The sequence below is a fragment of the Canis lupus genome, chromosome 10, assembly GCF_003254725.2.
Source record: "Canis lupus dingo isolate Sandy chromosome 10, ASM325472v2, whole genome shotgun sequence".
Taxonomy (NCBI): domain Eukaryota; kingdom Metazoa; phylum Chordata; class Mammalia; order Carnivora; family Canidae; genus Canis; species Canis lupus.
In genome coordinates, this window is record NC_064252.1 from 63,242,887 (window position 1) to 63,267,145 (window position 24,259).

The 24,259-nt window shown below is 50.1% G+C and overlaps 2 long non-coding RNA genes across 5 annotated transcripts in view; one reads left to right on the forward strand and one right to left on the reverse strand.

The window, feature by feature from the left end:
• LOC112673366 (uncharacterized) overlaps positions 1 to 17,219 on the forward strand; it is a 28,849-nt gene extending 11,630 nt beyond the window's left edge. Inside the window, exons 3-7 of one of the 3 annotated variants that reach the window (XR_004819217.2) lie at positions 7,024 to 7,324; positions 9,672 to 9,912; positions 10,742 to 10,846; positions 15,290 to 15,424; positions 16,308 to 17,219. This is a non-coding gene — a long non-coding RNA (uncharacterized LOC112673366). The remainder of the gene's footprint in view (positions 1 to 7,023; positions 7,325 to 9,671; positions 9,913 to 10,741; positions 10,847 to 15,289; positions 15,425 to 16,307) is intronic. The other 2 variants (XR_004819218.2, XR_003144759.2) reach the window with 2 other exon arrangements.
• Positions 398 to 21,167, reverse strand: LOC112673353 (uncharacterized). 2 transcript variants are annotated; one of them, XR_007413641.1, is made up of 4 exons: positions 20,948 to 21,167; positions 7,803 to 8,189; positions 6,936 to 7,321; positions 398 to 6,313 (listed from the first exon to the last, which is right to left on the reverse strand). It is a non-coding gene; the product is annotated as an uncharacterized LOC112673353 (long non-coding RNA). The 2 variants fall into 2 exon arrangements; XR_003144744.3 differs by lacking the exon at positions 7,803 to 8,189 and having other exon boundaries at positions 3,622 to 6,313; positions 20,948 to 21,154.
• Positions 21,168 to 24,259: the final 3,092 nt, after the last annotated feature.

Below are 24,259 nucleotides of genomic sequence, written 5' to 3' on the forward strand. Positions count from 1 at the left end.
ACTCCGCATCCGTGTCTGCGCAGTGGACTCTGGTTATTACCCACAGAGACAGAGGAGCTGTGTGGTCTGAGGTTTGTGTAACCTACGTTGTAACCTCTCCCTGTAGGTCTCTCCGCTGGTCTTTTTTTTTTTTTTTTTTCTTTATGATAGTCACACAGAGAGAGAGAGAGAGAGAGAATGAGGCAGAGACACAGGCAGAGGGAGAAGCAGGCTCCATGCACTGGGAGCCCGACGTGGGATTCGATCCCGGGTCTCCAGGATCGCGCCCTGGGCCAAAGGCAGGTGCCAAATCGCTGCGCCACCCAGGGATCCCCCTCCGCTGGTCTTATGATTACTGTCTTTATGTCCCGGCCAAGTGACACAGCATCAGATCATTGACAGACCCTTAGTCACATCGTCAGCCTGCATTCAGTGACCAGCTACCATTTGCTGGGCACTGCTTTATTCTAAGCTCCAGGGATGCAGCAAAATCATCTCTAATCACAGTCAAAAATAGTCCCCTCCCACCACTTTCTTAGGTTTTTCTTCCTAGAACTTAGATCTTAATGAAGGGATCATCACACCCACTAGGACATAAGCTGCATAGAAGAACAGACTCTGATTTTGTTCATTGCTGCGTCCCCTGGGGACTGAAGCCTGAATGAGGGCAGGCTTCTGGAGTTTTGAGATATAAATGGTGTGGTATGTCTGAACAGAAATTGCTCTGCAGAATGGACCATTCCATAGAGTAGAAGCAGGGAGATGAGTTAGGAGGTGGGCCCTTCCCCTGGCCCCCCAAGTCCAGCCGTTTCCCAGGGTTTATCCAGTCATGGAAAGAGCAGAGTGGGTGCTGGCCTCTCTGCTGAACTCCTCAGACCTGCAATCCAAACTTTCTGCAGAGCTTGCTGGCTGGTCTGGCTCTCTTTCCAAATCTTTTTCTTTTTTTTAACAATTTTATTTATTCATGACACAGAGAGAGAGAGAGAGAGAGAGAGAGAGAGGCGCAGAGGGAGAAGCAGGCTCCATGCAGGGAGCCCGACGCGGGACTCCATCCCAGGTCTCCAGGATCACACCCTGAGCTGAAGGCAGCGCTAAACCACTGAGCCACCCGGGCTGCCCTCTCTTTCCAAATCTGACTGGAGCAGAGCTAGCTTCTAAAAGTTTAGTGAGTACTTCCTGACCTGAGCCCGAGGACAGAGTTTCCAGTGTTTCAGTGCCTGGTCTTCACTACGTAAGGTGAAGTGGGAACTTATTTCCCATCTTCTCCTGTGGCAGAGAGAGCACAGAATAACAAACCTGCTTGAGGGAAGAAGACTGGACGGAAGAAGACCGGTATCCTTTTGCTTCTGAGTTATTCCCAGGTTCTGGCTTTCACATTCTCTGGTCCTTCCCCTGGAAATGAAGCTCCCTCAGGGCCAAAGCCTTCTATAATTGCTTAGTTAGCCTCAGAGCAGCAAACCAGCTGGGCAGTGGCCTCCTCTGGGGAGACCCTTGAGGAACATGCTGAAATGGCCTCCCAGCCCTCCAAGGGGCTCACTTTATAGGAAGCTAAGCCCTGGCAGTCTACCCATCTCCCGGGGCAGGTGTGGAGAGACTTCGCCTGGGACATGCCAGTGTCTGTCCCTAGCTTTCCAGGCTCCCCTTCTGGGAAATGAGCCTAAGCAGTAAGGACACCTACTGTTATGTCCCCTCTGTCTCCCAAGGAAGAGGGTGTACTCTCTCTGGAGCCTGAGCTACTCCAGAACAACTTTAGTAAGTACTTAGCATTTTATTCACATCCTTCTCAGTATTTCAAACCATCTTTCTCTAGATGAACTTAAGAAGTTTCTTGCGAGGCATTGGAGATAAATTCTTATTTATCTAACGTCTTCCAAGTTCTTTCATCATAGTTGTGCTGGGTACATGACTCTAAGTTGACAGTTACTTTTTTCAAGAGAATCTTTAAGAAATGACTCCCGGGTCTCCTGGTTTCCATTGCTTCCACAGAAAAGCCTGCTCAGTGACATTTCTTGAAGGTGATCAATCCTGTTTTTCTGACTTATTTTAAGATCTTCTCTTTGTCTTTAATGCTTTCCTATTTTATTATGTCTGTCTGTATTCCTTTGTTATCTTAAATTTTGCTTGGGAATGCTGTCTTCTAGCTAGTTGTGTAACAGACTGCCCCAAAACTTAATCGCTTAAAGAAGCAATGTTTTTTCAATCTCTTACTTTTGTGGGTCAGAAATTTAGGCAGATCGCAGCAGAGCCGTCCTCCCACTCCACATGGGATGGACTGAAGTCCCTTAGTGATATGTAGCTGATAACTGCACTGGTCTGCGGGGTCCAGAATGACTTCCATGTGCATTTATAACATGAATGTTGGTGGGGATATCTGGGAGGCTGGGTGCAGATATGTCCCGCTTTCTCCATGTAGTTTTGAGACCTCTCTAGTCAGATTTTTTTTGTAAGGTAGCTGGCTTTCCTGAGGTTTCCAAGAGACCAAGGTGGGAGCTGAAAAGCTGCTTCTGACTAGCCTGGGGATCATACAGCTTGACTTTGTGGCCTATTACGTAAGCAAGTCACCCCAGCCAACCCAGGTTCAAGGGGGAGAAGGGTTAGACTCCACCTTTCAATGAGTGGAGAGGCAAGATTTTTACTGCCATCTTGAGTTGCTACACTATGCATCCTGGATTTGTGGGTGCATGTTTTTCATCTGCTCAAAGAAACTTGCAACCATTTCCTCAGATATTTTTTTCCTCTATTCTCTGTTTCTTCTGGAGCTCCAATTAGATATCTAAGTCTCTCTCTTCCTTTTAAAAACTAATCTCTATACCCTACGTAGGCTTGAACTTATGACCCCAAGAGCAAGAGTTGCATGCTCTTCTGAGCCAGCCAGGTACCCCTAAATATCTAAGACTCTCTTAACTTCTCTCATATTTTCATATACATATCTCTCTGTGCTGCATTTGGGTGCTTTATTTGATTCATGACTATTTTTTTTTCTGACATTTTATTATTTTTTAAACATGACCAAATTAAAAGACCTTTGCAACAAATAGCCATATACCCACTACCTGCCTTCTGCTATTTACATTTTATCATACTTTATCATATCTGTCTATCCATTCAACTGTCAATCCACCCATCTATTCATCTTATTGTTTGGATGAATTTCAAGTATATTGTAGACATCGGTAGTCATGAAATTTTAGTTCAGTTATTCATTTCTATAAACTCACTTATTTTTCAATCTGTCCATTTATTCCCAATATGTCTTTTTTTTTAAGACTTAGTTTTTTACTTTAAAGAGATAAAGAGAGAGAGTAGGGGGAGGGGCAGAGGAAGAGAACCTCAAGCAGACTCCCCGCCGAATACAGAGCCTGACTCGGGGCTCCATCTCATGATCCCGAGATCATGACCTGAGCCCAAATCAAGAGTCGGCCGCTTAACCAACTGAGCCACCCAGGGGCCCCTCCCAACATATCGTTTTGCTTTGATTCTCTCCTTCTTTCTCTTTCTTTTTTTGGCAGAGTGAGGGGCAGAGGAAGAGGGAGAGAGAGAATCTTGAGCAGGCTCCATGCCCAGCACAGAGCCCGAAGCAGAGCTTGACCTCACAACCCTGAGATCATGACCCAAGTGTAATCAAGAGTCAGATGCTTAACCTACTGAGCCACTCAGGCGCCCCATGATTATGTCCTTTATTTCTTTAAACATTGTTTCATATAATTATCTTTATCTGATAATTCCAAGAAATCTTCGAGTGTGAATTGGTTCTTGTCATCTTGCTAAAAGGGCTTGATCTTAATCTATGCTGCACTAATGATAGCTAATAGCCACATGTGGCTATTTATATTAAAATTAATTAAACTTAAAGTTGAAAGTTCAGTTCTTTGGTCACATAAGCCACATTTCATGTTCACAGTGGCCACATGTATCGAGTAGCTACTGCTTTTGCTTCTGAGTTATTCCCAGGGCGGGACAGGTTATAGAATACTTCCAACATTCATATAAATGAATGGACCTGGCTGTTGTCAAGTAGAACTTTATTTACAAAAGCAGGCAGCTGCCGGACTTGTCCTGTGGGCTATAGTTTATGGACCCCTGCTCGAGGCCTAAACTGGAATGCTTACTTTCAAAGAGGATGCGCTTTTGTTTGTAGGCTGACATGCAGCAATCTGGAAGCATACCAGCTCCTCCAGGACTCTCCTCAGGGCACCAGTCCCAGACTCCTGACCTCATCATGCTGCCAGCCCTGGGCCTTAGTGTCCCTAACCACCCTCAGGTCAACATGTCTCTAGCAAGTTCTCGCTGTTCTAACTCCCTCCTGGTTTTCTCTGGAGAGTAAGGCAGGGAAGGAGTACATAGAGCCCTCCTCCTTGCAAATGAAAAATTGTGTGTATGCACGAAATTCATGATATGATTGTGTAAGGGGAGCGTCCTGGAGAGCTCCCGGTCACCTGGAGTGCCAGACGCAGGTATTTTGTCATGGTATTTTCTTGCCATGTCTGCTTAAACGTGGCAGTTCTAACTTTGCAGAATTGGATAAAACTCCCAGTCTCTTTAGGGAGCTAAGGCTGTAGGCAGCTTTCTTCAGGGTGTTCCACATCAGTGCTACCTGGCTGCCTGGGAATCCCTTCCTGGAGCACTTAGACCTGGTTCACTGCAGGGCAGAGAGGGGCTCTCACAGGGCCTAGATGTTGGGCTTTGCCTATTCTCTCAAAGCTGCTCGCTGCCCAAGTTAGTAGCCATGGCTTCTGAGAACCGAGGCCATGGCGAGAGACTTCAGGGCAGCCGGAAGGAAGAGGCAAATGGTAGGTGACTCACATGCAACCCAGCTGTGAGCACCTGCCGCGGGTGGTAGAAGGCCCACGAAGGCCCTCTTAAGAGACCTCGCAGGGGGATATTCCAAGTGTCACCATTGCCTTACTTGCTGATAAACTGCGGATTGGACAGTTTGCTTCCCTCATCGCTTTCCCAGGTCTGGGTCAGGGTGGGAAACAAGTGTACCCTCAGCCCCTGTGATGTCTGTCTCTCTGTTCAGGAGCCGAGGCTGTGGACACGGCAACGCCACACTGCATCCAGCAGGCACTTGAGTGTGCTGTTGGGCAGTAGCCACTGGGAGGCGGCCAGCTTCTAGGATTGGTGGCTCACAGTGGTTAGGGACAAACTGCTGCTGGCCAGATGCCCCGTGACAAATGCTCTGTGTGACTACTGTCAGGGTGCAAGGACTCTCAGGGCACTGTGGCCAACTCCTCCCAAGGAGGAGTTCTGGGGAAGTAGGCGGGAAGTTTCTGGAGGTGGTGACCCATGAGCTGAGTGCTTTCTGAGAAGTCAGTAGCTTTGTCCCTTAAGCACAGCCCAAGGTGAGCCTTCTGTCTTAGTTGGGGAGGAGTAGGGTTGTATCTATAGTGTTCTTCTGATTTATTAGCTGGGTCTTCCACAACCTGTTTCCTTCTTCATCCTTCCTACTCCCTATCCCCTCATTCCTTTTTCCACAGAGGTAAGGCAAAGCATCAGGGTAGTATATGTTTCAATCCAAAGGTGCCATGTGGTTTTGAGGGACCCATTTGGGGGGTTTTCATTGTCACAGAATCTGTCCAGCCAGCCACTAAACATCTGGTGCAGCTGGACCATCTGGCCCAAGCCTGACAGGTATGTTGTCATTTGTATCCATGGGTTGTGGCCATAAGGACTCCCGAGAGCCAGGATGAGGTCACCGTCTGGGGAGCCTCCTCCACGGTGGAAATGAAGGCCTGTCGTGTGTGCAGACACTTTGGGAGTCTGATGTTTGGCACACGGGCACTGGCTGCCCACGTGATGCTACTTTCCGTGAGACTGACCTCCCGACCCCCCAGAAGTGTATTCCGAGGCCAGTACTATGTCTTTGCCAAGCCCCAGAGAGAGTCCCCTGTGAGCAGAGAATCCCCTGGTAGTGAGCAGCCTCATTGGCCTGGCCCCAAAGTGGCAGCTAGAAACCATCTCAGACCTGAGTGTCACCCACGTGGGTCTGGGATGCAGAAGGGCAGAGGTTGAGGAAGCCACAGGGGCTAGAGGGCATCTGTACTCCCTTACCCTTATACCTGGTGGGAAGAAGATCCTTTCTTCAGAGGTGAAATCTTCATAGCCCAAGGGCTACAGCTAAGCGAGGCATGGCATGGAGGAAGGGGTCTAACAAAAGCCCTACTCACTCACTACTGGTTTCTGAAAGCCCAAGTTGCAGGGTAAACCTGTATTGGATGGTTTGGTGGACTGTCCACTGCCAGCCCCCTCAGAATGGCCCTCCAAGTCCTCATGGTTCTTTCCAGGCAAGGAGAAGACAGCGTCGGGGTCTGCAACTGCCCCTGAAAAGAGAAATCTAGAGAAATGGCTCAGATGTTGTACAGGGTGACCAGGGCAGAGAGCCTAGACTCCTCGCCTGACCACTGGCAGAGCAGATCCCTCCCAGAGGGGCCCCCGGTTTGGGGAAGTGCTGCGGAAGCCAGGATTGAGCACCAGACGGTCCAGGACCTTCCACCCACTGGCCACAGCCAGGCTGCACCTTCAGGGTGGAGGGGTGAGAAATACCAGGTTGTCACCCAGCCCCATGGCCTGCTCTGTGGGGCCACAGGTGACCCCTCAGCCGTCCTGTGGGGGACTGCACCCTCGTCCCCAACGAGGCCAGGACACAAGGCCCCAAGCCCCCAGTGCTTCCTTCCCCTGCTGAGTGGTGAAGACTTCTACCACTGATGGCCTGGCCATCGCAACCTTGGTTACGGACAGCAGCAAGTGGGAAGGACAGGCAACGAGGGGCTGCCATCTTGTTGTGGTGGATGGTGGAGGGGCTCCTCAAGCGTTGAAACCTCAAGTTGGGTTGTTTTAAGTGCTGCTTTGCAGTGGGGCAGGCCTAAGAGGACTAGGTCTGAGGTTTGCCTTCCCCACCCCTCCCTCCCCCCTCCCTCTCCCTCTCCCCCCCTTCCCTTCCCTTCCTGGAAACTCACCTGGGCTGTGTCCCTCACTGAGCCTGACTTCCTGACTTCCAGAGCAGCGGTAGCCCTTGACCTGCCCGACTCCTTTTCGTCCCTCTAGGTCTCAGCTCCGATGCCACCAGCAGTCGATGTCACATCACCCTGTTTAGTTTACAGGGCACTCATCGCCATCAGCAGTTTTCTTGTTTACGGCACGTCTCACTGGAATGTGAGTGGCGCGAGGACAGGTCACCTGATGTGTTCGCTGGTATCTACTGTGGGGCCCAGAAAGTTCTTGGCACACAGCTGATGAATGTCAGATGAATGTCACCTCTCCTCGGAGTATCTTTTTAGGGACTTCAGGAAATCCAATGATAAATCCAACAGAAGAAGAGCTTATGACGAGGCTTTATGGAATCCTGGTGAGGAAGGGCTTAGAGTGAGGGGAAGTGGCTTTAAAAAATGCTCTGAAGTCATGTTCTCCGTTCTGGATGCTTTCCTTATTTCCATCAAGGGAGATCCAGCGAGTTCATGAGTGCCAGGTATTCCCTCCCAAGTCCTCACAGGAAAATATGTACTTCTCTCCACCGCCCCCCATATCTTTCCACTACCCCCCACCCTACTCTGCCAACAAAATATTAGGTTTTAGAATCCTATCAGGCTGAACTTAGACTTGTCTTCCTCAGATCCCATGGTTTGGAGTTGGGGAGTTGGGGGGTGAGGGGGAGCCCAGGAAGCTGATCCTACTCTAGGTGAGTAGGCGCTGCATACCCTGGGCGCCCCCTAAGTGCCATGAGGTACCTAATGGACCAGAAGGCAGGCAAGCCCCCCTCCAAGGCCTGGCACTTGGGTATCTGGGGACCCTGCCGAGCAGAAAACAAAATTGCAGCAACTTGGTACCTCTTTAGGGGAGTAGGCCCTCCTCGTTTCCGTCACGGCCCACGTCACATCCGTGGCTGGAAGGGCTTCTGCCCGGAGGCCGTTTACAAAATTTCTCATTTTCTGGGTTGACTCCCCCTGCAGTGAAGCCGCTGCCCCCCGCAGAGAGCTGTTCCTAGGGGGAGCTTGACTCCAAGGTCAGGCGGCACAGAACCTCAGTCTGTCCTGACGGCCTCGCCCTCCCTTTCTTCATCATCAGCAGCTGGAGGGCAGGGCCGCCCTGAGGGTGGTAAGGGCCTCTGTTGATGCTACAGATTCTAGAAGGAGCTGTTGTGTCAGACTTTAGGATGAGATGGTCTTTCTGGTTTGTCAGTAGCAGGTGGGCTTCTATGATCCTAAGCATTTTCACTGCAAAGAGAGTTTTTAAGCCCAATTGGGAAAAAGAAGGAAAAGTATCGGGGGAGGGTCAGCTCTCAGGAGATACTAGGTGGTGTAAGAAGGATCTGGGGAGGGCACCTGGCGGGGGCACCTTCAGCTCAGGGCGTGATCCCGGGGTCCTGGGATCGAGTCCTGCTTCCCCGCAGGGAGCCTGCTTCTCCTTCTGCCTGTGTCTCTGCCTCTCTGTGTCCCTCATGAATAAATAAATAAAATTAAAAAAGAAAAAAGAAGGATCTAGGAAATGTTGGGGGGAAACTCCGTTCCTTTCAGGAATTTCTTTTTTCTTTTTTTGTTTGTTTTTTTGTTTTCCTTTCAGGAATTTAATAATGGAGTCGGAACACATTAGGTATACCGTGGTAACAAATACCCCCAACATCTCATCTCAGTGGCTTGGAAGTAAAGGAAGATGTTTTTCTCACTCAGGCTATCGGGCGTCACATGGAGCAGGCGGGCTCTGCTCGCCACAGGCCCCAGGGAGCCAGCCCAAAGCTCCTGTGTGCCTCCAGAGAGGAAGAGTTCTGGAGGGTCTGTGTTTGCATAGCAGTTAAATGCTGTGGTCCAGGAGTGACGCTCAAGCATGCCCAAACGCAGGAGGGTTGGGAAGAAGGATCCTGTAGAGTCTGAAGGTGGGAAGAGCCGGAAACACAGAGCAGCCTCGGGGTTGGCAACAGGAGTTGCTGGAGTTAGACCTTTAGTTTGAACTGAAAACAGTTCAAACCTTGAAGCTTTGAGACTTTGACTTGTGATTATTTTAATCACTTATTGGGTTTGAAGGCCACAAAACCGTGGTTTCAAGATCATGTTCTGCTCTGGCCTAGAGGGTTATCACTGTGTTTCCTTCCTCAAAAGCCTCTTTTTGGTCAGTTAGCATCAAGAGGCAACTTTAGAAGTTGGAGGGTAATTGGGATTAGGAGTTGAGATGGGGTATCACAGGCAGGGCTATTTCAGAACTGTTTGGAGAACAGACACTTGGGCCATATTAATAGAAGTAGATGATGTAGATCAAGGGAGGTGATAATCCTCCTTTATTTGCTGTACTTCTACCCTGGCTGACACAGCTCTATTCTTTTTTTTTTTTTTTTAACAGCTGTGTTCTGAAAAACATACTTTGAAGGCGACTTTGACAAGCTTTGTCAAGCTGGAACCCAGGCAGAGTTATCAGGAGAGAGGGGAGTCTTGAAGATTATTGAAAAGGATAACTTGGCAGCTGCTGGATTTGAAATGCTGTCAGAAGTTTTCCTTTTTACTATTGAGAAAGCTACCTCCTTATTCTGAGATGGATTAGACTGCATCATGAGCAGATGCTCACTGCTCTAAGCGCCCAAAGACACAGAGAACGGAGTTTGACTCTCCAAACGAGGGAGGAAGGGTCATGGAAGTAGGCAGGTTCTCGGGTCCCTCCAACTCTGTCATGATTATTTCTGACTCCGTTTTTTTTTTTTTTCTTCTCAGAAATAAAAAATAAGTCTTTGGTCATGGAAGAGTGAAGGCCGGTTGAGACTCCACTACATAAAATGCTGCTGTCCCTAATCCTCTGCGGCTGGTACCCCAAGCACCTCGACACCGGTGATAGGAGAAGGAAGTCAAACCCACATACAGTCTCACAAGGGGTTTTGCTCTACGTGCAGAGTCTGGAGCCAGAGAGCTTAGTTCTAAATTCTGACTCTGCGGCCTTCTAGCCATGTGACCTGGGGTAAGTCACTCAACCTCTGTTTCATACTCTGTAAAATGGAAATGATAGTACCTCAGGGTTGTGAGGATTAACTGACATTTTAAAAAAGATTTTGCTTATTTATTTGAGAGAGAGAGAATATATGTGCACAAGCAGAGGAGAAGGGCAGAGGGAAAGGGAGAAGGAGGAAGCAGTTTCCCCACTGGGCACGGAGCCCGACGTGCTGCTGATCTCATGACCCTGAGATCACGACCTGAGTTGAAACCAAGAGTTCGACGCTCAACCAACTGAGCCGCCCAGGGATCCTGAGGATCAAGTGGTTGAATTATACAGAACGTATTGAACATCAGCACCCTGGCACCGAATGTGAGCTGAATAGGTTTCATCTACTACTTAAACCACTATCAAGGTCTGCATTAAGTGCGAAACACTATAGGAATTTGACTCCTATAAACAGGAGAGCAAAACTGAATTTCTCTTTCACTTTCTCCTGTGACTCGTGAAGATATAATAATACCTTACTTACTCTCTGGAAATGGCTCTTTTTTAGCATTTCAGCATAACCCGAGAGGTGAGATTTCATAATTGGAGAGTGCTAGATGTATTCTAAACCCACTAATCACGGTTACAGACCCGAATCCTCTACAGCCGTCGTATAAGCCAATAGCAGAAGGGGGGCTGTGTAGTTGGGCATATTCACAATGTATGGTTTGCACCGGGCACGTCAGGAAACGGACCATAAATTAGCCTTTCTGATCCAGAATTTCAAGCTATGTGCCTCCCCAACCTTACAAGTACTCAAACTCAGTACCTTTTTAGAGTATGGTGTCTATGGTTTTATATTTCCTAGGCCTGACCTGAAGAGCAGTATGGCCCTGGGGCCCTTGTCCGAGAAACTATTCCCAAGTCTGATGTAAACACAGACGTACGTGCAAGCCACAAGAGCATGCTTCAGGTCGGAGGGGGTTGGTGGCAGGGGTGGGGTGGGGGTGGGGTAAAAGCCCAAAGAGGCATGTGAGACGAAAGCCTTGTTGGTGTGCTTCGTTGACAGGGGTCTCTTCTCGCCCGTCTCCGGCAGGTGTCTTAGTTCAGTGATGGTTGAGTCAGACCACCTCAAAGAGTCTTTGAGTGGGGGGCTCTCTCACAGGGTTCACATCTGTGGTGAGAGAAGCTAAGCAGGTGGGAAGCTGAGGATTGGGCTACGTACCCGTGTGCCCACAGACCCTTCCTGTTCTAGTGATGAGGTCAGCAGTCCTTGCTGGGGATCCCTACCACTGCACACCCACATTTTCTCTTTCTCTCCACCACCCTCCCTCTCCCTTCTCCTTCTCCTCCCTCTTCTGGCTATTGGCCCTCAGCCAGGTGGGAAACTGTCCTCCTTCCCCCGGACTTGCTGGTCTGCCTTCTGGCTGCAATCAGGGAACACAAGTGAGGGGCAATGGGCATGAGCAAGGGATGTCAGACAGACTGGGGTTTAGGTGGTTAGGCTCTAGTCCCTGCTGAGTCCCTCATAGAGTTTTGGAAAGTCCCCATTCCAAATCTGTTTTCTTATCTTAGCTTTATGAAGTCCACACGTGAGTTTAATGAAGGTTCTAGTTCTAGAAGTTTCTAACTTACTAAGACCTAATTGGCGGGGATACTACTACCAGTTGCATGATTGCTGGATCTCTGAATTGGCTGCTGAGCTGTTCAGGGGAAGGACCATAGCTACTTAAATGGTACAGAGGAGCACCCATCCCTCACCCCTATGTCCTCAGAGTTCAGATGGATACAATCTTAGGCTGTTAGGAAGCATCGCTAAGTGTCCTAACTCTGCTTCCCCTCAGTGTTCACCCTAGGTTGACAATATGATTATTCCTCAAACTAGCTTTCTTCCTGTAAAAAAAGATCAGGGATAGTTTCTGTGCCTCAGTTTCCTCTTCTAGAAAATGGGAATAATAGTACTTACTTCCTAAGATTGTTCTGAAGATTAAATGAGTTCATGCAAAGAGCTTAGAACAGTGGATGGCATGTAATATAGTCTAGCAAGTGTGAGTGGTTAGGAGACATTGCTTACAGGGCTATAGATAATCTTGCACCTTCTGGAAAACAGGTTAACACATATATCAAGAACTTGAAACAAATGGTTCTCAGGCTCACATATTCCCCTTCTAGAAATCCCGGAAAGATAGAACTTGGACAACTCATACAGCACTGTCTATCACGGGATTATTATGATAAAAGTCAGAAATACGAGGGTTGAAGAAGATCAAATAAATTCCAGTAACCTCCACTTGGCTCCTTTCTAGCCACTCAAAGACTATAGCAATACAAATTTCTGAAAATACACAAGCCTGTGTGCCTACAGCATGAATGGGAGTGCACACACTGATGTGTGTGGGCCATGTAGCATTGTGGGTTTTCGTTTGTCTTTCGAAAGGGAAGAGATCTGTAGCAGGTGCCACTCATGAGAACATAATAAGTTTCTTTCCTTTTCTCAGGAAGACTTGACTTTAATGAGGATTGTCACTTAGCGGTTCTTTTCTAGAATTACGTTGCCTTTAGCTTCTGTTCTTAAAATGTATTCAGAAAAAGACTCTGTTAGAGATAAGCAACGGCTATCTACCTAGGGCTGCGGTGCACCAGACCTTTTTGGTGGCGGGGGTGGGGGTGGGGGCAATACTCCCTTGCGTGTGGGGGCTGAAGGCAGCCTCCATAATCAGTTGGTAGGGATGTGTTGAGTGCTGACCAGCTGTCATAAAGAGCAAGGGTGGTCTCATACGATCTCTGCTTTTGCTTACCGAGCTTAGGACAAAAGGACTACTGTTCATCCCAAAATGCTGAGAGCAGGCTGGCTCTAGAATGGAAAAGCACATGTGCTAGAGGTTTAGCTGTTTATTCAAGATGTGTTAATATGCGGTTATTCCATTTCAGGGGGCGGGGGAAAGCCTAAATCATTTATATATAGTCCAAGTACCTGAAATAAAAAGGGGAAATCCTATCAAGTGTTAAAACTAGAGTGTCAGGGGGCACCTGGCTGGGTGTAGAGATTACTTAAAAATAAAATTCTAAAAAAAAACAAAACAACTAGAGCGTTAGACAAGATTTTGACACGACTTTCCCTTGCCTTGTTGTAAATGGGAGAACAATTTGGTAAAATACAACGAGCGAAATCGAACTTAAATAAAAACAAATGAAAAAAAAAATAAAATAAACTGGAGCAGCTAACATCCTAGGGAGAGCGTGATTTAAAAAACCACTTCCTCAGGCTAAATTTTCTTGAGAGAGAGAAACTCTTCTACAGACAAGAACTAAGGCTTGTGACTTCATGGAAAAGACCAGAATTTGGATAAGGAACTAAATTGATGAATTCAACCATCTACGATACAGTTTTATGTCTATATTGTCTAAACTGAACGTTCTTCAGAAAGGAATATTCCTCTACCAAGGGTATCTGGATTGTGTTTTCTTCTCTCCCAAAACATTCTCAGGAAAGATGCTGTGGACATCACACACATTTTCTGGTTACACTTAAGATCTCAAGCGACGAGTGTGCCTGCTTCTCTATCTTACCAGCTAAGGACCCTCATCAAGGATGCTCTAGGAACCCATGAGATGGAGAAAAGAGGTCCTTTTTCTTGAGGGGATGGAGGGGTTTCTTGGCAGCTGGTGGTAGTCGGTATTTACTATGCTTGGAAGATTACAGCATGATTCAGACAGGGCTGAGTCAATAGGAGAAGTCCCCTGGTGCTAGGCCATGTCCTTTCCTGTGGAGAGCAGGCCCCTTCTTAGTCTTCATCATGGAAAAGTTATGCTTGCCTCCCAGTCCACGGGAGGGTTGGCTAGTAGTTCATCTATTTATGTCATATTTTATTACACTCCCACTATGCATCGGCATTGTCCCGGGTACTCACGGTTCAATAGTGGACCTAAAAGACTAATTCCTTCCCTATGGACTTTACGGTCTAGCCAAGAGACAAGCAAGACGACTAGAGTACATTAGTTGATAAGTTGATGGGTTCTACTGAGAAATGTGGTCATCGTGGCAGTTTAAAGGCTGGAAGGGAAAGGCTTGTTGGGAAGACCCCTGCGAGAGGGCCATGCAGCTAGCCAGCCGGGGGAGGAGGCCGGCCTCCAGATGGTGTTGAGGCCATGAGGCAGGGTTGGGCCTGATGTGTTCAAGGAACAGCACGAGACCAGCAAGAGTAGGAAAAGGCAGATGATCAGTCTTTGGAATAGTCTGGAGGATAGTACAGCAGAAGGGACCAGAGAGTGAGACTAACCAGAGTAGTCTATTCTTCTATTTTTAGATGCGAACGAGTGTGAAATTGGCCTGGAGTTCTGTGATAATGGAGCAGAATGTGTGAACAGATTTGGCTCTTACTAATGTCGCTGCCAAAAGGAGTATGAAGACCATACCCCACGCAGCCTGGCACGCTGCGTGTGCACACTCCTCACAAAGGCACTGGTTGCCCAGATGCCCTCTCGTTTGTACGCTTACGAGCTGCTGGGATCTCCTGTGAGATCTATACCATCCTCAGATCAGGGTTGAGCTCTCATTCTGATGCCTCTGGCCACAAAACACCAAAAAGCAAACATTCTCGGGAGGATACAAAGTACAGAATCAGTTCTAGAACTTGGAACACGGCATAAAACCATTTACTATAAGAATCTTCGCTGTGCTGACTTCTCCTGTGCAAACTTTGGTGTTGAAGCACTTCCCTAAGGATGCCACTCCTGACCCTGATCAGAAGTGGGTGTATGTAGCATTGAACTTGAACATCTCATTGTCTCCCCCAAGGCTCTGTCTGTCATGCCCTTGCTTTTAGACGTTTTCTTACCAAAGATAAAATTGGCCGGGGACTTGCACGGGATTAAGTGAGCTTCTTCTGAGCCGGTTTGGCAGAGCAGTTGGTAATGAACTAGCTGATGCCCTTAGCTTTTTAAAGGAGCTATTGCTGGTGATGGTAATCCATTTGGTACAGTCACCTCTGAAATAATATAAACTGTCTGGTGCCATCACGGGCAGATCAATGGACAGGATTTCTCTTTCTCCTCTTGCCAACTTGCTGTGTGACCTTGGTCCTCGGGTCTTGAACAAAAGCTTCAACCAGACATCAAAGGTTTTGTCTGGCTCTTTGCATGCTAGATGTTGAAACTCCAGCAAAGATGCTATTGGGCTCTAAGGGCAGGTGGGTGATCTTGCAATGCTGTTTGCATAGTTCTTTAGGTTTGTGTGTGTGTGTGTGTGTGTGTGTGTGTGTGTGTGTGTTTCTTAGTTTTTGTCTCAAAGGGAGATTCAGTTTGGCACAAAATACGGGCTTAGTATGTATTAACTGAATATCTTATGGCTTGGAATCTACTTGTGACCAACAATTTGAAATTTTTCCATGTTTTTTCTCTTCCTGTGCCCTCCAAGTGACTAGATAAGGCAATGTCTCAGTCCATTTGGTCCGCTGTTACAGAATACCATAGACTGGGTGCTGATAAACAACAGAAATTGTTCTGGAGGCTGGAAAGTCCAAGATGAAGCCTCCAGCACCTTCAGTGTCTGGTGAGAACCCGCTTCCTAGTTCTTAGCCAGCCGTCTTCTTGCTGTGTCTTCACTTGGTGGAAGGGGGCAAGGCTATCTCTTGGGCCTCTTTCAAAAGGATACTAATCCTATCCACTGAGGGCTCAACCCTCTTCACCTAATCCCCTCCTCCCAAAGTTTTTACCTCCTAATTCCATCACCTTGGGGGTATGATTTCAACCTACAGATTTGGAGAGGACATAAACATTCAGTCCATTGCCTGCAGTGACAAGAGTCGAGGTGAAATAAGTTCTGTGAGGCAGCCTCCTTGAAGTTTCAGAAATCTGGCATCTGTGGATTTTGCCCTAAAGATAGTTTCTAGATGGTATGCAAACTAGTTATAGTTCTTTGGATCTATAGTAAGTTACATGATGATGGGATACATTTTGGAGTACAACTGGCCCTTGTGCTTCTCTTGGTGAACGGTCTCAACTTTAACAGTTTCTGTCTTTTAAAAAATAGATAAAATTAATTTCTGATATGCCTAAGATGGAAGACCTTTAGTTATTAGCTCATAGGAAATCTAGAATCCACATTGCAAAAGGATGTGGGACATTTTTCAAAGCTAACTTTGTGTACATGAGTAGGATTCTTGAGGGAGGTATATAGCAAAAGTTGGTGACAAGTCATTACCAGATTCATTTTGTTCCAAGTCTGGCTTTGGCTTTGCTAAAACATTAGCAGTCAGTTCCTTTGTTTATTCTCTCAAAAAATAAGTACCTACTAACGTGCCAGGCAATATGCTAGGGACAGGGGATAAGAGTATAAATCTCTGAAGGTGCTTTTGAGAGTCTGTTAGATAATGGACTGTCATTTGGTTATCTTTTTTTTTTTTTTTTTTTTTTAATGTTTCTTTGTATTTCAGGAGTTGAGTTATCCTTTAATTACCTGGACTTGCTGGTTGGAGTTGTTGTGTTCACTGAAGCCTTGCTCATGTTGGCTATTGACCTCAATGTGGCTCTTGACTAGAACCTACATTAAGAAGGAAAATTCTGTGGGTCAGAATGTGGCACCGCAGGAGCGCCGGCCTATAGCACCTGCTTTTGACCTGATGGACCTCTGCAGACACCTTCCCTTCAACTTCTACCAGCCTAAGCCCCATGCAAAGGTTCCAGATGGTGCTCAAGGCAAGAATGTTTCTCAAAACAGGGGACTGCAGGTGTGGGTAGAGCAATCAGAGAGGCTTTGGGCATAGCTACTGCCTCTAGAAAGGAGGGCAGGAGTGGAGTTATCCTTTGGAGGTAAAAACCTCACTGTCAGGTGACACACTCATGAATTTAGGAAGAACTACCTTGATTCTGATCTTGCCTGTCACTTCTTTATGATTCCAACTGTGTTGTGGTTCCCGACTCTCCCTGGGGAGGAGGTCTGTGTGCTTTTGGGGGGCGGGGGGAGAGGAGGTTTGCATCAAGACTCAGTTTATAATCCCAGCAAAGGGCCGAGGTAGACTTCTGGTGACCCAGACACTTGAGGTGATGAGTGTGGTCCACAGGAGGTGTCCACAGGAGCAGTATGCACATGGTACCAACTTACGAAGTTGAATGAGTTTATCAATGGACAGGCTAGGGAACTGTTAAACTCCCCTAAAAGAAGAGGGTGAGAACTCTTGATTCTTTTTCCTTCATACTTGGTTGTTTTTTTATTCGATTATGAATTTTTTTTATGGAGAGAGTCTTCTGTTCTTATTCCGTTTGCATCACCACATGTGCCAGGTTTTACTACAGCCTTAGAGCTTAACCCTAAATAAAAAAGAAACCCTTTTGTATATTAAAAGAAATACAGCTCTCTGGATCATCTTTTTTAAATCTACCACTAATGTTTGGCTCTTTATCTTTCAAAAACGAGGTGGTTACCATTTGTTTTAAAGGTTCTCAGGCCTAATTCCAAAGCCGGAGTTCCCCCATACACAACAGGAAGCAATTCTCAGGCACCCAAGTGTATCTGAGAATCCAGTGAATTCTGATACTACCTACCTGGAGATGCCATCTGACTCCCCAGGTTAAAGGTTCAGTCCTACAGACTGCCCCCCACCCCCTACTTCATACACGAGTCGAAAGCCCCAGGTTGTGACCTGTGCTTCTGACCAACTGGCTACAGATTGGAGGCTCCAGTGACCTCCTTCTTAGGTTTGATTAGTTTGCTAGAGCTGCTCACAGAGCTCAGGAAATGTCTTATTTACATTTGGCAGTTTATTAAAGCATGTGATGAATACAAATCAACAACAGCCAGATGAAGAGTTACATAGGGCCAGGCCTTGAACAAAGGACTTTTTCTCCTCATGGAGCTTGGGGCCTGGCTTGGTGGCACATGGGAGCATTCCAGTTTCCCAAGTGTGGAAGCTCTCTAAGAAAGACCGAAAGGTGTCCCCGTGGGTTTTTATAGAGGCTTCATTACACAGTCATGATTGACTAACTCATTGGGATTTGGCTGATTCAACCTCTAGCCCCTTTTCCCTCTCGAGAAGGGGGCGATGGCAGGGGGGCATTGGGAGGTGGGATAATTCAAACTCCCTAATCACATGGTTGGTCCTCCTGATAACCAACCCCTGCCCTTGGGTGGGGTCTGAAAGTTACCTTATTAATAACAAGACACCCCTTTTACCTTCACATTCCTGAAGCATTTTCAGGAACTACTGATGAAGACCAAATACACCTGAGAGATGTATTTTGGTCATCTGAATGACCAAATATATGTTACTTATAAGTCATTGTATTGTATATTGCTCAGCTCTTTGTCCACACTTGGCATTTTGTGGAGGAGACACTGGAGAGGATGCCAGAAGTCTTAAATATGGTTCCTGCCCTCACCATGCTCCCTTTTGCTTGTCAGCTGTATGGAGCATGAGAAGTGCTGGGTGGGATGAAGTACGGAGCCCTTCCCAGAGTGGGAAGCTCTAAGTGCTGCAGCTGGACTTAACTGGCTGTGGGGGTGGGATGGAGCAGCTTTTATGCCTGCCTTCTAGAAAGTGGAGGCATGAGGGCTGGAGTACCGTGGCATGAATGTGGCTCCGTAAGGCAGGTACCAGCTTCTGCCTGGGGCCCTAGCCAAGGGGTGGGGAGAGGAAAGTGTGCAGCTTTGTTCTCATTGTGCCCCAGAATATAAAGGAGGCCACCAGTAGTGCTGGATCACCTGCTGGTGTGGCAGGATGCCGCCTACCAGGATGACCTGAACAAGTGCTGGCCAGTTGTCACTTGGCCTGCCACCATACTCTAGGTTTTGAAATCTTTTAATGAGCTTGCTTGCTTTATTTATTTATTTATTTATGTATTTATGTGTTTATTTATTTATTTTTATTCTTGAGAGACACACAGAGGCAGAGACACAGGCAGAGGGAGAAGCAGGCTCCCTGCAGGGAGTCCGATGAGGGACTTGATCCCAGGACCCTGGGATCATGACCTGAGCCAAAGGCAGACGCTCAACCACTGAGCCACCCAGGTGCCCTATGAGCCTCTTTTAAAATGGAAACACTCCTGGGCAGCCTGGGTGGCGCAGTGGTTTAGCGCGACCTTTGGCCCAGGGTGTGATCCTGGAGACCCAGGATCCAGTCCCACATCAGGCTCCCTGCAGGGAGCCTACTTCTCTCTCTGCCTGTGTCTGCCTCTCTCTCTGTCTCTCTGTGTCTTTCTTAAAGAAAGAAAATGGAAACACTCCTAAGATATTTGAGCCTTCATCAACCTATGTACTTGGGCTGCACCTTCTTTTTTAAATAAATTTTACTAAGGTATAATTTACATACCCTAAAATTCACCTATTTTAAGTGAGCTGTGCAACCATCATCACAATCCAGTTTTACAACACTGTCCTCATCCCAAAAAGATCCCTTCTACGTATATTGTAGTCATTCTGTTTCCACCTTCAGTCCCAGCAACCACCAGCCTTCCCATTTCTGTGGGTTTATCTCTTGAGATGTCATATAAATGGAATCACAGAATATGTGGTCTTTTGGATCTGCTTTCACTTAGTATAATGTTTTGGAGGTTCATCTCTATTGTAGCGTGTCTGTAATCTGCCTTTTTATTGCCGAATAATATTTCATTGTATTCATCACATTTTCATTCACTGTTGATGAACGTGCGTGTTATTTCCAGGTTTTGGCTTTTATGAATAATGCAGCTGTGAACATTTGCATGCATGTCTTTGGACATAAATGTTCACTCACCTTTTTTGTTTGTTTTTTGTTAGAGAGGGAGGACACACACAGGGTGTGAGCAGGGTGGGGGTGCAGAGGGAGAGTGGGAGAGAGAGAATCTTAGCCAGGCTCCGTGTCCAGAATAGAGCCTGATGCTGGTCTCGATCTCACAACCCTGAGAATGTGACCTGAGCTGAAATCGAGAGTTGGACACTGAGTGGAACAGACTGAGCCACCCAGGCACCCCATAAATGTTCACTTGTCTTGGATAGATTCCTGGGAGTGAGATTGCTGGGTCATATGGTAAGTTTTGCTTAACTTTTAAAGAAACTGCCAAATTATTTTCCAAAGTGGTCGCACCATTTTACCAACCCACCAGCGGTGTCTGAGGATCGCAGACCCCCACCCCATCCTTGCCGAAGCTTGTTAGTGACTTCCATTATAGCCATCCTGGGTGTGTGGTATCTCATTGTGGTTTTCATGATCTGCCCTCCCTAATGCTACTGATGGAACATCTTTCATGTGCGGATAAGTCATTCACTTATCTTCTGTGGCGAAATATCTCTTTGGCTGTTGCTTCTTAGACTCCCAAGGGAAGGAGATTATAAACCTCCCTGGGGGGTCTCTGTTTTTTTTAACTGCCTAATCTCAACTGCCCAGCACAAGAGTTGAGAGTAGAAGGCCGTGCACCAGTTTCTGACGGCTGCTTATTACAAACCGGATGGTTCAGAACAACACACGTTTATTGTCTCATAGTTCTGGAAATCCGAAGTCTGAAATCAATTTCACTGGGTCAAAATCAAGGTATCAACAGAGCCTCCAGGGAAGCATCCATTTCCTTGCCTTTCCAGTTTTCAGAGCTGTGTTCTTTGGCCTCTGGCCCCTTACCCATCCTTAAAGGAGGCAGTAGCCTCTTACATCCCTCCCCGCCCCGTTCCTTTGTAATACGTTTTTCTCTCTCTTCTTTTTTTTCCGCTTTTATTTCTCTTCTGCAGCAAAATCTCTCTCCCTCTTGTAAGGATGCCTGTGATTGCATTTAAGACTCACCTGAATAATCCAGGATTATCTCCCCATCTCAAGCCCCTTAATTTAATCACACTTGCAAAATCCCTTTTGCCATTTCAAGGAACATTCACAGGTTCCAAGGATTAGGGGCTGGCCGGGGCCCAGGCCTCCGCCGTGCGGGGAGTGAGTGGCGGCCGCCGCCTCCCGGGCGCAGGACTTGGAGGTGGCGGCTCGGAGAGGACCTGCCCAGGCGCCTGGGAGCGCAGGTAGGCCCGGGAGGGGTGAGCCGCTGCGTACCGGCAGCCGCCGCCTCCTCCTCCCCCCTCCCCCTCCTCCCTCCTTCCTCCTCCCTCTTCCCTCCTCCTGCTCACCTGCTGGAACTTTGCAAGCGTTGACGGCGTTTTTAGAGCCGGGAAGGGCTGAGGCAGCCGATGGTCTCGGGACGAATTAGAACTCGGGGCTGGTGACGCCCAGGGGTGCCCGGGTGCCCCCGCCTCCCCGCACCTGCCCTCCAGGTCGCGGTCCGGGCAGGGCGGCCGCCGGCTGCGTCCCCGCGTGCGGCCAGCAGGGGGCGCCATCCCCCGCGCTAACGCTCGTCCCGCCGCGGCTTCCCGGCGCCTCCGGTTTCGCTCGCGTCGCGGCGTCACGGTCGGAGCCACCGGCCCTCGGCGTCGCGGGCCCCGGCGGGAGCCCTGGAGAAGGCGCAGCAGGGCGGGGCCCGCGGGGCGGCTGCGAGGGGAGGGCCGTCCTCCCCGCCGGGCCGGGGGCACGCAGGGGGGAGGGCGGGGGGGGGCCTGAGGGAGGCGGGGAGGGGCGGGGGGCGGGGGGGAGGCCGGGGGCGAGGGGGAGGCGGGGGGTGAGGGGGAGGGCGGGGAGAGGCAGGGAGGCCTGGGGGAGGTAGGGGGAGGCTGGGAGGAGGCAGGGGGGAGGCGGGGGAGGCAGGGAGGCCGAGCGCCAGGCTGTGCAGGGGCCGCAGCCCACAGAGGCGGCGCAGGGGCCGAGGCATCCGCGTCTTTGTGCTCCCAAAGCACCCAGGAGGGCGTCCCGACTGCGACGGGCAGGAGGAGGCGGGGGGGGGGGGGGGGGGGGTGTTCAGAGAGGGAGGGGGGAGGCAGGGAGGCGGGGTGGGGGGAGGCAGGGGGAAGTGGGGAGGAGGCTGGGAGGTGCAGGGGAAGCAGGGGGAGGCTGGGGAGGAGGCCAGAGGGAGGCAGGGAGGCGGGGGGGGGGGGGGGGGTGGAGAGGTAGGGGAGAGGCTGAGAGGAGGCCGGGAGGCAGGGAGGGGTCGGGGGAGGCTGGGAGGCCGGGAGGAGGTAGGGGAGAGGCTGAGAGGAGGCTGGGAGGCAGAGAGGAGGCAGGGAGGGTGGGGAGGCTGGGGGGGCAGGCAGGGAGGCGGGGGGGAGGGGGGGAGAGGCGGGGGGGGAAGCTGGGGGGAGGCAGGGAGGCCGAGCAGCCCGTGTGCAGGGACCACAGCCTGCAAAGGGGCGCAGGGGCCCGAGGCGCCCACGTCTTTGTGCCCCGACAGCGCCCGGGGGTCGCCCGACAGCGCCGGGCAGGAGGATTCGGGGTCTCGCCGAGCACGTCCGGCCAGCTTGGCCCTGCAGCCCCCCCCCCCCCCGCCCGCCCGCCCGGCGCGGTGCAGCCTCCTGGGGGCCTCCGGGGCGGGGCGGGTGCCGGGCTGGGCTGCTGCCGCCCTTGCTCCGGCTCGTCCTCCCCCCCACGTCGCTGTGGCCTCCCCCAAGGGCCTGCCGAGGCGAAGGAGCCAAGAGCCAAGGCCTTCGCCACCCCCCGCCCCGGGCTTACTCCGTAACGGGCTCAGGTCTGGCCTGGCCGCTTCCTGGGCGGAGGTGGGGGCGCCGCCCACGGCCTCGGCGTCTGGGCAGTTCAGCGGGGATGCGCGCCCCCCCCCCGCCCCTGCGCCCAGGCCTGCGGGAGGGGCCCTCGGTGCCTGTGAGGTGCGAGGCCAGGACTCCGGGCTCAAACCCGGTCTCGGTGTGGAGCCGGAGGGCGTCCGCCGTCGGTGTGTGCGGGCCTGGCGGGCGCCCCGGGCTGGGAGCGGAGCTGGCGGGCGATGGTGCAGCGGGCAGCCCTGGCGGGGAAGACCTGCCTTCCGCACCCACCTCCGGGGCTCCTTCTGCCCATGGGGGGCAGCCTCGGTTATCGGTTATCGGTTATCGCAGCAACAGGCGGGAGCACCTGGGTTCAGGCCCCGCCCGGGACGGCCCAGCTGTGCAGCCTTGGGCCGGTGGCTTGGGCTCTGCGGGGACTGGTTTCCTCATCTGCAGGTGGGTCTCCCATAGCCCCCCTGGTCACATCATACAGATCCAGAGGTAAAGTGTGTGATGCTGCAGGGACAGCCACGCGCCCTCAGAAACCTGGCGCTGATGATCCGGAGGATGAACACTCGGATTGCCCTGCTCGGGCCAGGGGAGGTTTAGAGTTGAAAATCCATGATAAGTTGGGCCTTTTTGGAGAAGGTTCTGCTACTACTACTGCTAAGTCAACATGCCCAGGTCTGCGTCTTCAGACACTGCCAGCATGGAATCCCGCAGAGTTTGGTTTGAAGAGAAACTAAATTCTGGTTCTAAAGTAAACTTAACTTTAGTTTTTGTTTGTTTTTTAACCTTAGTTTTTTGTTGTTGTTGTTGTTTTGTTTTGAAGATTTTTATTTATTTATTCATGAGAGACACAGGCGGAGGGAGAAGCAGGCTCCATGCAGGGAGCCCAATGCGGGACTCGATCCCGGGTCTCTGGGATCATACCCTGGGCCAAAGGCAGATGCCCAACCGCTGAGCCCCCCAGGCATCCCTTAACCTTAGTTTTTAAAGACAATGCACAACCCGGCAAGAACTAAAGCTGCTACAAACGTTCACATACAACTTGGTAGCCCTCTCTCAGATCCACATGTAGGGGTGGAACTCTGAGGCCACGTGGTTTCCCCGCTTGTAGGATTTCTGACGGAACATCCTAAGCTAGTCGAAGCTTTGCGTCCCGAGAGCTCTCAGTGGGCTGTGGCAGCAGGGAGAGTGCCCCGGGGTGGGGGGTGGGGGTGGGTGCTGGGAATAATCGCGCATGGGGGGCGCCCCAGCTCTGCAGGAGGCCTGCAGCTGTGGAGAGGCAGGGCCCGGGTGTGGAGCACTGAAGCCTCTGTCGGTGTGGGCTCCAGGGCCTTGGAACCCCCTCACTGTCCGCACGGTGGAAGGTTCAGTGACTCAGACTCTGGGAGCCCTCTGCTGCAGACTGCCCCTGGGGCAGACACGCGGTGCTCAGCCACGCCCGTGGCTCTGCTTCCTGACTCTTCTCTTGACCAGGTCACCCTGGGGAACAGAAACGCTCTCATTTGGTTCATTTTCCAGCCGGTCACAATGAGGGACCTCTGTAAGCGGCCAGCCAGGGCCAGCGCTTCGTTTCCACCAACGATGCCAAAACCATTTTACACACTAACACACTTACAAGGCAGACAGCACTGCCTCATTGCATTTTCATGTGGTCTGCATAAACTCTCGAGCAGAGGGGGAAAGACATGTTCACAGTCAGTCCCAGTGTCATTGTAACACTCTTAAAAGATTTTTATTTATTCCTGAGACACACAGAGAGAGGCAGGCCCCCTGCGGGAACCCGATGCGGGACTCGATCCCAGGACCCCGGGATCATGACCTGAGCCCAAGGCGGACGCTCAACCGCTG